The sequence below is a fragment of the Haliotis asinina genome, chromosome 10, assembly GCF_037392515.1.
Source record: "Haliotis asinina isolate JCU_RB_2024 chromosome 10, JCU_Hal_asi_v2, whole genome shotgun sequence".
Classification (NCBI taxonomy): domain Eukaryota; kingdom Metazoa; phylum Mollusca; class Gastropoda; order Lepetellida; family Haliotidae; genus Haliotis; species Haliotis asinina.
Genome location: NC_090289.1, coordinates 13,919,482 through 13,936,424, shown reverse-complemented (window position 1 = coordinate 13,936,424; position 16,943 = coordinate 13,919,482). Strand labels below are relative to the sequence as shown.

General features: G+C 40.1%; 1 pseudogene; it reads left to right on the top strand.

The window, feature by feature from the left end:
• The first annotated feature begins 2,420 nt into the window (after positions 1-2,420).
• On the top strand, positions 2,421-3,654 carry LOC137297924 (uncharacterized; annotated as a pseudogene).
• The last annotated feature ends 13,289 nt before the right edge of the window (positions 3,655-16,943 follow it).

Here is a 16,943-nt window from a genome sequence, read left to right as displayed (position 1 = left end):
GTGGTAGAGTTGTGTATATAGCGATTATGTTTTATCATTCAGCTGTTTTACTTTAGTATGCTCAAAATAATGTCATTTGTATATTTCAGGCAATACAGTAATTAATTACCATTTGGTGTATCAATTTCAGGTATATGAACCAGTCAGCATTACTGATTTATAATAATTAAATCTCTCATTTCAGGCTGCGTAAGATATTTCAGCAGTTGTAAGTAAAGTAATATCATTAACGCTCATTTCTTTTGTTAAGTTATTTCATTGGGTAAGTCCATTTCACTGTCGGGTAGTACAGATAGCAATCAAAGTGTAAGCTTGGATATTTCAGTCATTGGCTGGTTTTGAATTAGGTGTCCTACATCCCAACCCTTTGTTTCCACATGCTTTTTTCTTATCACTTGCACATGGACATTTGGATCATACAGACTCTCCGGACAGTGTATTAAAAGGGTTAGTAATCATTATGTATTTTATGCTATTGTAATGTATAAAGTGCTACATGTAAATATATCTATGTCAGATTAATATTATGTCTCAACATGTCACATATACTCTGTGTGTGTGTGTGTGTGTGTGTGTGTGTGTGTGTGTGTGTGTGTGTGTGTGTGTGTGTGTGTGTGTGTGTGTGTGTGTGTGTGTATGAGTTGAGTGAATGTGTATGACAAAGGCCATATTTGATCATATGACTGTGTGGTGTGGTTTTTTGTTGATGTGGTAGTAGATTGTATTGTTTATCAGTGAACTGATAATGGTGTATATGAAATATATAGATATGTAAATAGTATTCATGGTATGTTTTATATCATGAACAGGTCGATACCAGATATTATTGGTCAGACGCCAGGACAACACCCCCGTGGGAATCATAGGGTATATATGTTTATATCTACTTATAGAGTACCTAGTATACATATAATTATACATATTTTTATGGCATTCCAATTAATTAAGCATAATATCAGGCATGTGATAATGCCATATTTGTATTGTATGAGCAACTGAAACTGCAATGATTATGATATGTTAAGTTTATATTTGTATCACTTATGACTGTGTAAAGTGTTGCTTTTATATGTCACCTTGTGAGAGTATGTCAGCTTAAGTCACCTTGTGAGAATTGTACTCTTATTTTTTCCATTCATTGTTGCAGGGTGTCAGTTTGTCATCAGTTTTACTCGACCAATAAACACTTCTCACACCCTAGCCTGTGTCACTGTGAATGAATTCGCAAGACCATATTGATGGCTGTAACAATGGAGCCCCCAGTGAGGAACTGTTGAAGACTGATGTTTGAGTGAGTGACAAGCCCAGTGATCAACTCAGTTATCAAGTGACAATCCAAGTGATCCATGCAGTGAGAGACTGCGTATACACGTCAATACGTGGTAACTATAAAGTGAGCAGTTTGACCAACTTGCACCTAGATTAATTCAATCATGGACTGATTCCATAGCTAGCTACGAAGCAATTGATGTATGTTTTGTCTCATCACATGCGTGTGTATTCCCTGGCCGGCATGTATTCAGGTATTTAATTTTCGTGGATGCATCCAATATTCTGTAAAATTTCAAATGGTTTTCCCTGTCATACTTAGTTACTGACTGTACACTGCGGTGTCATTCCTGCTGTAACAATTTTCTGTATTTTCAAGTCAGTTTATTTGTCATTATTTAGCTGAGTCATTAACTGAAGGTCAACTGAACTCATTTGTTAGCGATGACCATATATACCTGATTGATACAAATTATGCCTCATGGTATTTCGTTGTGATGTGTGTGATTGGTGTGCTTTGTGTATCATAGGCTTCAATAGAATTTAAACTTTTGTTTAGTCAATCAAGTGTGTAGGCATTAACCCTAGGCGTAATGCAATAATCATACCCAAAACAGATTATCAATAAACTTATATTGACTGTGTGACTGACTTACTATGTTCCATCCCCCCTGCACTCCCACGGCACCTTGCACTTACCCATGCACCCTTGGGTATAACTGGTGGATTCAGTAGCATCCTACTTGTGTAGTCGTCAGAGTTACTGCAAATCAGCATTGGTTTGTGTTCATCTTTCATTCGTGTTGCGTGGTTGAACTGTATTTTCTCCCGTACTTTAGTACAAGTTCTATTGCCACATTTTAATAAAAAAAATTTTCAGGTGATCAACTCAGATGAACCTGCTGTTTCATGCCTGCTTTGCTGTCATGCATTTTGTTTTTTAGCTGTTAGTGCATACTTCATAACTCTACTCTTATCCATGTGCATTTGATTCTTCAATAGTCAAACATATAGTCATTTAGTCAACCATATACCTAGTCACAAGCATTACAACAGCGCTCGCGCCACATTGGTTTCTTTTTCTTTTTTCTCTCTTCTGATTTGTTATTCGAAGTACACATTTGTCTTCGGATTCATTGTCTTCCATCACTATGGAACTCAGTAAAGAAGAATTGGGTAACATGGTTCAATTGTTTAGGAAAATGGGGATGCATCCTAAAGATGATACTCCAGAGGATTTAAAGGCATGGATGCATGGAATGTCGCAGCAAGAAGGTATCTCTATCAAGGTGGAAGACCCAGGCCCCACGTCACCACCGTCCACAAGCCACAGTAATCCAACATCCGTGTCATACCAACATTTCCCCAGACTGCCATTCTTCAGTGGAGAACATGGCAAGGACACAGAGTATGACCTTTGGAGATACGAGGTGGACTGCCTGCTAGAGAGTAAGACATACAGCACAGATGTAGTACTGCAAGCCATTCGTAAATCCCTTAAGGGAGAAGCAGCCTTAGTTTCTATGAAGTTAGGTCACAAAGCAACCACAGCTGAGTTGTTGTCAAAACTAAGGAGTGCCTTTGGAACACTACGTAGCAGTTCATCCCTGCTATCCGAGTTCTACAGCACCAGTCAGCGGGATGATGAAGATGTGGCTGTCTGGAGTTGTAGGTTGGAGAGGCTATTATTCCAGCTTACTGAACTGAAGAATATCTCAAGGGAGGAACAGGATGAGATGCTGAGGTCACGACTTTGGGATGGTTTACACTCATATCTTAAGACTCTAGCAGGATACAAATATGATGCCATATCCAATTTTGATGACTTAAGACTATGTCTTCGAGAACTTGAATTTGATCTGCACCGTGGAAAACAAGACACAACTAAGAGCAAGCCCAAGTCAGCAACAATCAAGATGGCCACAACCACTGAGACTGATAAAGATCGAGACCTTTTGGAACTGAAGGGCATGATGAAGGACTTGAAAGCAGAAATTAAAGATTAAAGAGCAACAGACAGAGATATCAGCTCATGTATACCAGAGTCAGTCATTTACACAGCCCAGTCTAGAGAGCTATGATGACAGGCAGCTCCAGAGTCATACATGGAGGGGAAGAGGCAGAGAACCTAAGCGTGGACAGGGTAAACAGTTTGGACAAAATACCTCTTGGAGCAGAGAGCAATCAGGGGATGTTCAACATGGCGCAGCTGCACCACACTATCAGCACCCCAGCTTACAACAATCTCAGTCGTCAGGTAGACGTTCAACATCGCAGTGGGATAGCACACAGCCTCAGGGAAGAAACACACCTATCTGCTACAGATGTGGATACCCCGGCCATTTAGCTTATGGTTGTCGCATCTTATTGGATCATCAGAGGTGACCTTTAAACTCGCCCGGGCCTATGGGGAGGGGTTACCATTAGGCACCTGTCAACGCCCCATACACAAGCGACCACCACGAGGACTAGTTGGAACTTCAAACGAAGTGGAAGTCTACATTGAGGACATTCCTGTTCGCGCCCTTCTTGACACAGGAGCAACTGTATCAATACTGTCTCAATCTTTTTATGAGAAACATCTTTCCCATATTGCTTTACAGTCTTTTCATGAGTTATTAGACATTGAATGTGCTGGGGGCGAGCAACTCCAATATCAGGGATTCATAGAGGTTTCAGTTAGGACTCCTGGAGGTGGCATTAATGAGGACCCTGTGCCATGTATTTTTCTTGTGGTATCTGATACAAGATACAATGGTAAGGTGCCCGCCTTATTAGGTACAAATGTGTTGTCACATCTTCTTGAAGTATGCAAAAACCAAAATGGAGTTAGGTTTTTACAGAAAGCTAATTTGCATACCCCTTGGTATTTGGCATTCCGAAGTATAGTGTTACATGAGAAGGAATTAATGAGAAACCATGGGAAACTTGCTTTGATTAGGAGTGCAGAACATCAGAGCATTGTCATCCCTAGTAACGGCACTGCAGTTATCAAGGGGCAACTCAATAAAGGACTGGCATACCCTCAGGTATGTGCACTGCTACAACCAACTGATAATTCTGCCTTACCCAAGGATCTTGACATTGCCCCTACTATTGTTAAATACAATCCTCAAGGACAAGATACCATAGATGTGCATGTTTCCAATGTCACCACCAAGGCCATTGTCATTCCAACTCGAGCTATTTTGTGTGAGCTGCAACCAGTCACAATTCAGGATTTACCACCTGGACGCCCTGTAGACTCTGACCTATTGCTAAATCAGATTGAGATGGACAAGGAAGGGTTAACACGTGATCAAATTGCTGAAGGAATAGACACCATACTTAAATTCAAGGACATCTTTTCTACCTCAGATCATGACTTAGGTCACTCAACCCAAGTGCGGCATCGCATTGATCTTGATGACATCACCCCTTTTAAACAGAGACACCGCCGTATTCCCCCAGCGATGTTTGATGAAGTAAGAAGTCATCTACAGGATTTGCTATCTGCAGGTGTAATACGACCTTCACATAGTCCATGGGCATCCAATGTAGTCCTAGCTAAGAAGAAAAATGGACAGCTGAGGATGTGCATTGACTTTAGACAACTGAATCGTCGGACCATTAAGGATTCTTACGCACTACCCAGGATTGAGGAAATGCTCGATTGTTTAGGTGGTATGACCTATTTTTCTGTCCTTGACATGAAGAGTGGCTACCACCAGGTGGAACTTGAGGAGTGAGTGAGTGAGTGAGTTTAGTTTTACGTCGCACTTAGCAATATTCCAGCTATATGGCGACGGTCTGTAAATAATCGAGTCTGGACCAGACAATCCAGTGATCAACAACATGAGCATCGATCTGCGCAATGGGGAACCGATGACATGTGTCAACCAAGTCAGCTAGTCTGACCACCCGATCCCGTTAGTCGCCTCTTACGACAAGCTTGAACTTGAGGAAGATCATAAGCAAAGAACTGCATTCACCGTAGGTCCATTAGGGTTTTTCGAGTACAACCGAATGCCCTTTGGATTGTCCAATGCTCCAGCAACCTATCAGAGACTAATGGAGAAGTGTTTAGAAGGCTTGCACTTGAACATATGTCTCGTCTACATAGATGACTTGATCATTTTCTCCAGAACATATGAGGAACATGTCGAGAGGCTCAAACTTGTCTTTCAGCGGCTGCAGGAATGTGGACTTAAACTTGCCCCACGAAAATGTAAGTTTTTCAAAAGGAAAGTTAAATATGTTGGGTACATTGTTTCTGCACAAGGCATTGAAGCAGATCCTGAAAAGATCACTAAAATTCGTGACTGGCCTGTGCCAACTACACCAGAACAAGTTTGACAATTCCTAGGTTTTGCAGGCTATTACAGAAAGTTTGTCAAGGATTTTTCAAAAATTGCCAAGCCCCTATCAGAACTACTTCCAAGCACTACTCCCAAGAAGTCAAGGGGCCAAAAGCTTGTCAAACAGGACTGAACATGGGGACAATTGCAGGACAGAGCTTTCAATGAATTAAAGATGAGATTATCAACACCACCGGTACTTGGTTACGTCGATTTCTCCAAGCCTTTCGAACTTCATACCGATGCTAGTACCCAAGGTCTTGGTGCAGTTCTATACCAGGAACAGGAAGGTCATTTGAAGGTCATTGCTTATGCAAGTAGGGGATTGAACCGTTCAGAGAAGAACTACTCAGCGCACAAACTAGAGTTTTTATGTCTGAAGTGGGCTATCTCTGATAAGTTCCACGACTACCTGTATGGCAATGATTTTGTTGTGGTGACCGATAATAATCCACTGACGTATGTACTAACTACAGCTCGACTTGATGCCACAGGACATCGCTGGTTGGCAGCCTTGGCCAGCTACAACTTTAGCATCAAGTACAGACCAGGGAAGGAGAATGTAGATGCTGACACTTTGTCACGGTTACCTGCAAATGGAGATGATGCAGAAGTGGATCAAATCACAGCAGATTGTGTACGTGCTATCTGTGGAGTGATCAATGTAGACAGCATGATAGAAAGTCTCTGTATGTCCACAGATGTGATACAGGAGAAAGAAATCAACATTGATGAAGAGCAGTGTAACATGAATGCTAAAGATTGGAGCCATGCACAAGCCAGAGACCCTTGCCTTGCAGCTATCATAGAGGGACTGGAGAACCAAGTCAAGCCAGACAGAAGGTCATATATTGGGAACTCGGATATGACAATATTGTTGAAGAACTTTGACTACTTCAGGATCCATAAGAGTGTTCTCTACCGTGTTGTCAAACAAGATGGAATTGAACAGAAGCGACTTGTACTCCCTTCAAGGTGTCGAGCTGCAGCTTTAAGGAGTCTTCATGAAAATGTTGGACACCCAGGCAGAGACAGGACGCTTTCACTACTCAAAGAACGATTTTACTGGCCTGGTATGAACAAGGATGTTGAAGTTCATATAGAATCTTGTGGCAGATGCATGAAGCGCAAGTCCTCCACCTCAGCCCGTGCACCTCTAGTTAGCATCACAACATCTCAGCCACTTGAACTAGTATGTATGGATTTCTTGGCACTAGAACCCTCTACAGGCGGTCACCAGTATGTTCTTGTGGTAACGGACCACTTCACTCGTTATGCACAGGCATATCCGTCAAAGAATACTTCAGCCAGAACCACAGCAGAGTTATTTTTCAACAACTTTGTGGTCCACTACGGGTTGCCAAAAAGGATTCATTCGGACAAGGGAGCCAACTTTGTTGGCAAGGTCATGACCGAACTTTGCCAGATCCTGAGGATCGACAAATCCTCCACAACACCTTACCATCCTATGGGTAATGGCATGTGTGAAAGATTCAATCGGACATTATGTAATATGCTGGGCACACTTGAACCTGAATCCAAGAAGGACTGGAAGACACACGTTGCACCATTAGTACATGCATATAACTGTACACGGCATGAAACAACGGGATACTTCCCTTTCTATCTAATGTTCGGACGTCACCCTAGACTTCCTATTGATCTGGCATTTGGACTCGACATGGAGTCTGTCATCTCAACATCGATGCTCAAGTACACCAAGACCCTCCAAGGAAAACTGCGTAATGCTTACGAGATAGCCGCTAGAAAAGCCAGCGAATCTCAATCTCAACAGAAGTCCTTTTATGATCTGAGAGCTAGAGCAGCTGTATTAGATGTCGGTGATCGTGTACTCGTTAAAGTGGTTGCTTTTGATGGTCGTCACAAACTAGCTGATAAGTGGGAAGATAACATTTACATCGTCACAAGTCAGCCAAACCCTACCATACCAGTGTATGTTGTGGAGCAAGAGGATGGAGAGGGCAGGAAGAAAACTCTGCATAGGAATCTGTTATTGCCAATTGGTTCTCTTCCTAGGCCAGAATCATCAGCTCCAGTACCCAAACCACGAAAAAGGAGGTCCAGTCCACGTCTACAATTTACAAGACAAACAGTATCAACTAGTATTAACCCAAGTACTGCTGAGAGTGAAGATGATGATCTTGAACTCGTCCCCATTTCTTCATCCGAGCCGTCAGTTTCAGCTGCAGATGTAGCTGATAGGCCATAACAATGAATGAGTTTAGTTTTACGCCGCAGCCAGCACTATTCCAGCCACATGGCGCTGGTCAGTGAATAATTTTTGGGCCAGACAATCCTGGGATCAACAGCATGCGCATCGATCTACGCATTTGGGCTACGATGACATGTGAGCGAGCCTGACCACCCGTTACTGTTAATCGCGTCTTATGACAAGCATGGGTTGCTGAAAATCAATTCTAACCAGGATCTTCGCGAGTAACAGTGAGATGCGTAAATGAGTATGGTTTTACGGCGCTTTTAGCAATATTCCAGCAACATCGCGACAACGGACACCAGAACTGGGCTTCACTCATTGTACTCATGAGGGGAATCGAATCCGGGCCTTCGGTGCGACAAGCGAACGCTTTATCTACAAGGCTACCCTACCGCCCCTAACAGTAAGAGGAATTACCTCACGGTATTCCAGATTTTTGTTTTTAACATGCAGGACGTCATGCCTGGGTACCCTGCAGATAATGGGCCTCGAACAGCAGATAATGTTCTAATCAGAATTAGGAATGTGTTCTAGTCCAAAGTACAAAAAACGGAAACGTGAGCCTCTCACATTGAACTGAATAGTTCAATGTGAGAGACTCACTCACAAACTATGAGTCATTCTAATATGACGAACGCTCCAAACAGATATGATGACGATGAGAACGAGGAAGTGCTCCAACCAGGTCTGCGGATTGCGGAGCGTCAAGTGGGTGGCGCTGTGTATGACGATTAGCGGGTCTGATAACGCAGAACAAAATCAGTTGGTTTAGTTTAAACATATTTTAATCACAAAGTGAAAAGTGAAAAACATCCTCGATATATCCAGTATACGTTATCTCCAGAGTATAGGTTCCGATTAATTTCAACCACTAGTATACCCTGGAGATATCGAGGGTGAGTGAAAAAGGATCGGGGACAAGTTCTTCCAACTCCTCTCCAAGAATATGATACCGCGTAAGCAATTAAATCATTGAAAACAGACACAGAGGAAGACTGTTTCAAGGGAAATATGATCATGCAAAAGGTACAAAGAAAGGAAACTGTTGGAATCGTTTTGATTATATTTCACACCGAGATGTACTACATGTTTAATTACAATTTCATTTTTTTATTTATGCAGTGTCGTTTAAAAGAACAGATTTTGTAATGTGACATTAGTTTGTTTCTCTGTTCTGCGATTGGAATTCTTCAGTGCATCAGAGATGTGAGTGTACGTGAATGTGTGCGTGAATGGGTGAGTATATATATATTCTAGCTTATAGCAACATTCCAGCAATATCACCAGAAATGGGCTTCACACATTGCATGTGGGGAATCTCGTGGGTCTTGTGGGGGACGTGTGTTGTGTCCTTAAATCCAAAATGGCCCTAAGTACTCGTATGTGACGTGGCACATAAGCGCTGCCCACCAGTGATCACTCATGTTCATTGTGGACTTTAGACCATTGTGGCTTTAAAAGGCAGTACAGACGTGCCAACGCTTGCCTAGCTGTGTACGCCAATAACATCTATATCACCAACAGAACACTCACAACATTACAAGTGTTTCATGTTTATCAACATAATAAACCTAAACATTTTAAACCTCTTCCTCACACCAAATTCGGTTTACAGCCATGCATCTTCTAGTGAAAGGATTTTTTCATCATTTTTTATAGTTTTATCAGGCGCTAAGCTGAGAGCACGTATATAATACGTGAATCCGAATGTATGTAAACTGACTAATTCTCAGTTGATGTTTTCGTTGCCATGGAAACTCAACAATTGTCACACCTCCCATAGAAGTATCCGTTGTTCTGACGGTGACGGTGGTCCTGACAGGTGATTGTGGGGCCGCTCAAATGAAAGAACAATAATGTCCTGACGACAAGCAGAAAAGACAAAAGGTTACATCTATGTGGGCGATGTTGAATCCAAAATCCTCAATATTGTTGCATCCATGCTTTCAAGTTTCATTTCAAGTATCAAGTACATCTCAAGTTCAAACTTCCAAGTTTACATTTGATGATCTGGCGTAGCCCAAGGGCATCTGCCGTCAACCTTCCTCCGCAATACAGGATCTGATCCCCAGAAAGTGTTCGTCATGGGCCTGGTCTGCAGTCAAACAGGTAAGAACTAGTGGTGTGAAACGCATCGATGCATCGACCCATGGGCCGCCGATACACTGAATCAATATAATCAATATCAATAATATCAATAATCGATAAGTGAATCAATACAAGGTTTTACATTGACATATACAATGTATTCCAACTCGACCCTTCAAATGTACCACGGAACATCGATGGTTTACTTTTAATCCTGCCGAAACGAGATATCTGTAAAGAAAGACTTAGTTTTGTTTGATGCAATATGCTTACTTATTTAACTTTCATAAGTTTCTCGAAAAATGATGGGGGAGTTTGATGAAATACGTTAAAGTGGTTTTAATTTTATCTGGCATGGCCCCCGTGGAATGTTTTAAAAACAGGCGTTCTCAGATATAATTTACTCTTACATGGTTCCCTTCACCCTATCTCTCTTACCCCGCTATCAAGTTAAAACATATCTTCTAAAAACTAATTAGCTGTTTATCTGTAGAGTTGGGTAAGGAGGCAAACAAGTGATTCATCTTAAGCAGTAGTAAAGATTTCAAAATAGTATACCACCGTAAATGTCTAAGTGGCCATTGTTTCATTTCTTTTCCGATATATTTAAATTTCTCTTTATGCTTTATGTTTACCATTTCTTCTAAATCTACTCTGAAATTAATCCCCAGTAATTTGAAATGTGTGTGACTCCGATCCACATTCCACTCATTACAAAGCTTAGATATCTTCTTTGACCCATTCCTTACTACTTTACCGTTCTTAACATTAACCTTAAGTCCAGAAAATCTCTCCAAAAAGTGAAGAATATTCAAAACAGCCTATAAACTTTTGTCCGTCCCATCCAAAGACAGAGCAGTTTCATCTGCAAATTGTTCTAAAATTTGTTCTCCACTGCCCATTCTAATACCTTTAATCTTATTTTTTCTTATCAGTATTTTTCAACACACACTATGAAAATATGAAAATGGTGCTATCGGATCTCTCTGGCACTTGATTCAATATCTGGAAAAAATTAGAAACCCACTTTTGAATACTCTCTCCAAAGTTGAAATACATTAATACGTTTATCATAAATTTCCTATCTATGGAATCAAGCGCTTTTTCAAAATCTGAGTAAAAATTATCCTGGAATCTGAAATATATCAGTGTAGTCCATCAAATCATATGTACCTATATGCATCTCCCCTGTATAAACTAGTGGGCAATATAAGTTATCACATCGTGTCGAAGGAAATACGGGGTTTTATCAGTCCCGAGTAAGGTTGTTTTTCCCTCGACACGATGTGATAACGCATTTATCTAGCTGAATGTTTTCACTAAATCAAAACAAAATAACACTCATCGAATCGACTTGCTACCATGTTGACACCAGCTGATCGTTTGACCTCAGTGCACCGCACGTTACTAAAGGCTTGTCAATGCACGCTTTTCTCACTTCTCGCGTCGTCACCGAGGCGTAGCGGGAGGATATGACTTTCGTAGCATAATCGGGAGCATAATTGTATACTCCCGCTGGTGGATCGTGATGGATGCACATGGTATTTTATCAGAGTCCAATCAGAGACCAATCAAAACTCGACATTCTTACATGAGGCTAGATAAAAGAAAGTCAACACCCTTATTAATGATCGATAAAATCAAAGCAAAATTTTAATGTTTTTACGTTATTAAATACATTTAATAAAGTCAGCATTTGGGCCGATGCACCAACAGTGTCTATGAGACACTCATCACAAATGAAGAGCACGTGTCACGAACACAGTTCACAAATACAGCAAGAGTCAGTCATGGAATGTCTTATTCATCTGAAATCTCTTGTCACGTATACACATCCTTAGTAACGAGTGTGACCACTTCTCGCAGCAATGTACGCCCAGACACGCCGTCTCATCGATGTCGTCAGGTGACGAATGACGTCATTCGGAATCCTATTCCACTCGTTCCTGAGAGCGTCTGCAAGTTCTTGGTTCACTGAGGGTCGTGGTCGTCATCTCATGACGACGATTCAGGTGATCCAACAAACGTTCTATGGGGTTTATGTCCGGTGAGCGAGCCGGCCAAGGAAAAACTTGAATATTCTGGGCGTTTAGGAAGTTTTGAAAATTCGCAGGCCCTGGCGTTGTTGTCCTGCAGGAGTGTTCCCTGCTGTTCCTGGCGAAGAAATGATATTCCCATGGCTTGAAGAATGTAATCTCTGAATCTCTGAGCGCTAAAGTTTCCACGTGTTACGACCAATGGTCTCCTCCAAAAGGATGCACTTCTTGGACACAGTTCGGTGCCAGTTTTTCTCCCCAGCGACGGTATACTCGCACTCGGGCATCATTATGTCATTATGGAACATGGTGAATCGACTTTTGTCTGCAAACGACACTCGCTGCCAAATACGTACCAGACAGCAACGCACAGTCCTTGCCCACTGTATCCTACCAGGACGGTGTCCTGGGCGAATGCCAACCCACGCACAGGACATCGAGCTCTGATCTGCTGCACGTAGACGTCGTAGCACGCTACGTCGACTGATGTTGATGTCGTAGAGTCGTTGCCGCCCCAAGACATTTTTAATTCTATTTGCTATGGTTGCCGATGCCAATTTTATGTGAAGTGTTCAACAATAACAAATTCTTGACATATATTTATCCTTAGACAAACATGTAATTAATCCCTGTTTTCAGTTACTCATAAGAATTCTACTTTTAAAATTGCAATACCACCTGGTCAATTTTTTTTTTCAATTCTAAAAGAAGTCCTTCGTATGTTAATTCTCCCTCTTGGGAATTTGGAAGACACTCAGACAATTTACGTCCTTCATATTTCCCCACTATAGTCAGTTTCACTACAACTTTCAGTTGTGCATGTGTACATACTTTTTATGGCACCTTTTAGTTTCACCTAATATTTATTCCTGTTTGTTAATTAAATTTCCATCTTTTGTTTCAATTTTAATTTATAGATTTATCAATGAAAGGTCTGCGCTCCATATGCATGAAATATTTACCTGTTTTCTCTCCCTGTTCTGTCCATTTCTCTTATGACTATGCAAGTGAACGTATGGTTTTTAATAAATTAATTTCTTTAAACTTTTCCTTGGCTTCTTTCATCCTCTATATTAGTTCTTCATTTTCATACAAGTGATTACTTTCATCTAGTTGTATTTCTAATTTCTCAATGTCTGTTTTTAGCCGTAACCCATTTTCCTCATATTTTTTGTCTTTTCGGTAGCTGAGTACCAAATAGTGATTTCTCTTATTTCCATTAATTATTTTCCAAAGCAGCTGGTTGTTTCCAGTGTATACATTTTCATCCTTCACTGGAGCTGCATGAAGATTTTATACATTACCTGTTGTAGATTTAACTTGCTTATGTATTCTTTACCTGTTGTAGCTTTAACTTTATTATGTATTATTTATCCTTTAAGAGAGAGTTATTTAATTTCCAAAACCCTACCCACCTGCTTAAATCTCTTGTTGTTGATGTTATAGATATAACTGAGTGATCTGCACTTATACTAGCGACTATATCCGTTCATGGACTGCATTCATTATATTGTGTGAAACTAAAAGATTCAAGATGTGCTTGTTTAATGGATGTGGACTGTCGCCAGGTAAAGCGTCGACTGCTCAGCTCAGATGCATTTCCCAATCCCCCCCAGAGATGCTTGAGATTCATTATATCTACAATTTCTAACAATTCTTTCCGAGTTCCAGGATTACTGATGTGTCAATAATTACACATACCCATATCACTATCCATAACTAATTCAAATCACCGCAAAATATATTTTTTTCACTTTCATTTTATTTCCAAATTCTTTTGCCATTTCTTTCACATATTTGTAGAATTCAGGTTTGCCCTAATTAGCGCCATATACATTAAACAGTGTGTAAATACATTCATTTACTTTTACATTTAACCGCATAAGCTTTCCCCCCTTTTATATCACGTGTAGTATTTAATTAACCCGTGTTTACATGCATACAATACCCTTAGTGGTATCTTTGCCCCCAATGGGCTAAGGGCAAATTCTGTTTGTGTTTGCACTCACTGATTTGAAATATTTCAGTTACTATTCCCATACTCTGTCACTTAGCAATGTCACCATAGCAATGGTCAGATTAAGACCATTTCAGATCACGTACATAAACAGTTCCCTTCGTAACCATGTACACACACAGTTCCCTTCGTTAGAATGTGCACAGTTCCCTTAGTAATCATGTACATAAACAGTTCCCTTCGAATCATGTAAATAAACAGTTCCCTTCGTAATCATGTAAATAAACAGTTCCCTTCGTAAACATGTACACAAACAGTTCCCTTCGTAATCATGTAAATAAACAGTTCCCTTCGTAAACATGTACACAAACAGTTCCCTTCGTAATCATGTAAATAAACAGTTCCCTTCGTAAACATGTACACAAACAGTTCCCTTCGTTAGCACGTACATAAACAGTTCCCTTCGAATCATGTACATAAACAGTTCCCTTCGTAATCATGTACATAAACAATTCCCTTCGTAATCATGTAAATAAACAGTTCCCTTCGTAATCATGTACAAAAACAGTTCCCGTGGAATCATGTACATAAACAGTTCCCTTCGAACCATGTACATAAACAGTTCCCTTCGTAAACATGTACATAAACAGTTCCCTTCGTTAGCACGTACATAAACAGTTCCCTTCGAATCATGTACATAAACAGTTCCCTTCGTAAACATGTACATAAACAGTTCCGTTCCCTTCGTTAGCACGTACATAAACAGTTCCCTTCGAATCATGTACATAAACAGTTCCCTTCGTTAGCACGTACACAAACAGTTCCCTTCGTTAGCACGTACATAAACAGTTCCCTTCGAATCACATACAAAAAACAGTTCCCGTGGAATAATGTAAATAAACAGTTCCCTTCGTTAGCACGTACATAAACAGTTCCCTTCGAATCATGTACATAAACAGTTCCCTTCGTAATCATGTACATAAACAGTTCCCTTCGTAAACATGTACATAAACGGTTCCCTTCGTTAGCACGTACACAAACAGTTCCCTTCGAATCATGTACATAAACAGTTCCCTTCGTTAGCACGTACATAAACAGTTCCCTTCGAATCATGTACATAAACAGTTCCCTTCGAATCACATACAAAAAAACAGTTCCCGTGGAATCATGCACATAAACAGTTCCCTTCGTAATCATGTAAATAAACAGTTCCCTTCGTAAACATGTACATAAACGGTTCCCTTCGTTAGCACGTACACAAACAGTTCCCTTCGAATCATGTACATAAACAGTTCCCTTCGTTAGCACGTACATAAACAGTTCCCTTCGAATCATGTACATAAACAGTTCCCTTCGAATCACATACAAAAAAACAGTTCCCGTGGAATCATGCACATAAACAGTTCCCTTCGTTAGCACGTACACAAACAGTTCCCTTCGAATCATGTACATAAACAGTTCCCTTCGTAATCATGTACATAAACAGTTCCCTTCGTTAGCCCATGCATAAGCAGTTCCCGTGGAATCATGTACATAAACAGTTCCCTTCGAATCATGTACATAAACAATTCCCTTCGTAAGTATGTACACAAACAGTTCAGTACGTTAAGACAGGCATAAATAGAAAACAACTGAACTCACTGGGAAATAAAATATAAATTTCATTAACATATATCAATGAACCTGTCAACACATTCATCAAAGGTTTTCAACCTCATATTCATTGATGGACTTGCTGTAAATTTCTTTTTCAAATTTTGTTTCCTTCACTCCCTAAGAGACGAGTCACATACTATCTAATTTCTTTGAATTTATTCCCCATTTTAATAAACCAATATTTTGTTTATTTACTGAGTTATTCGTATTACCAAACTGAATTTACGAGAACATAAAAAATGAAGACTTTTAAATATCACTAATTCAATATCATGAATTCATGTCAGATATCGTATAATTAAGTTATCGATATACAAATTTCATTTTATGCCATAGCAATATTTGATTACATCCATACTTATTTTATCATCAATTCGAGTTTCTCATATAAATGATTTTGTGACATGAATAAATTAATTTTTGATAAGAAATCAGAAATAATTAGTCACTGCAAAGAACTTTGCAAAATGACATTTCAAATTTAAGCGGGATTAATAATTTTTTTGCAATTGTGAACAGGCCCCCACCAGGTGGTTCCTCTTCCAGTCCGGACTCCGACACCAAGGACAGTGCCATCCCTCAGTACCAGTGTTTCGATGAAATCACCGGGATCCGTAAGTGAACACCTCTCATACACGACGTTACCTTGCTGATGAAGCAAAAATGAAAGATCATGTGCTCTCTGTAATGCAACCGATATTGCAGATGAATTTCACTTTTTATGTTTGCCATACCTTGGCAAATAAATTACAAAATGAACCAGCTTCTTCCCTCTAACAAACTAGGGACAATTAGGAGACCAGCAATATTTAGAAAAATTATAATCATGTCACATTTTAAACAACTCCTCAACAAAGGTAAGCAATAACACACGAGCATAACACTGTTCACTTAATCTAGTTAAATGTATGTACATAAGTTTATTCTTGCAATAACAAGCGATATGTGTATATGACCACTTCATGTTTCATATATGCATTTAGGTTGTACGCATACATTATAATGTAACCTTTCCGCTTAATGTCACAGAATGCAGCCGAAGTGTAAAGAAAGTTCAGTTCTGAACCAACGCACAAACTGTCAAAGCATATACATGTATGTACGTGGATGTCTCATATTATAGATTCACACGATGAAGGACAATAAACAATAGACTCTGAAACGTGGTGTTCCCCATAATAAAGAAGTTGACACATAAAGTGTGGAGTGTGGGGGCTGGGGGAGTGGGATAATTGAAATTGTACATGCTCTTCCATAAAACTCATCATCAACCCCCTACCACATAAATTATAAACGGTCTCTTCTATCGCCCACCCCATCAAAATCTTTACAGTGGGTGTAAGTAAAGTAATGAGATGATCATT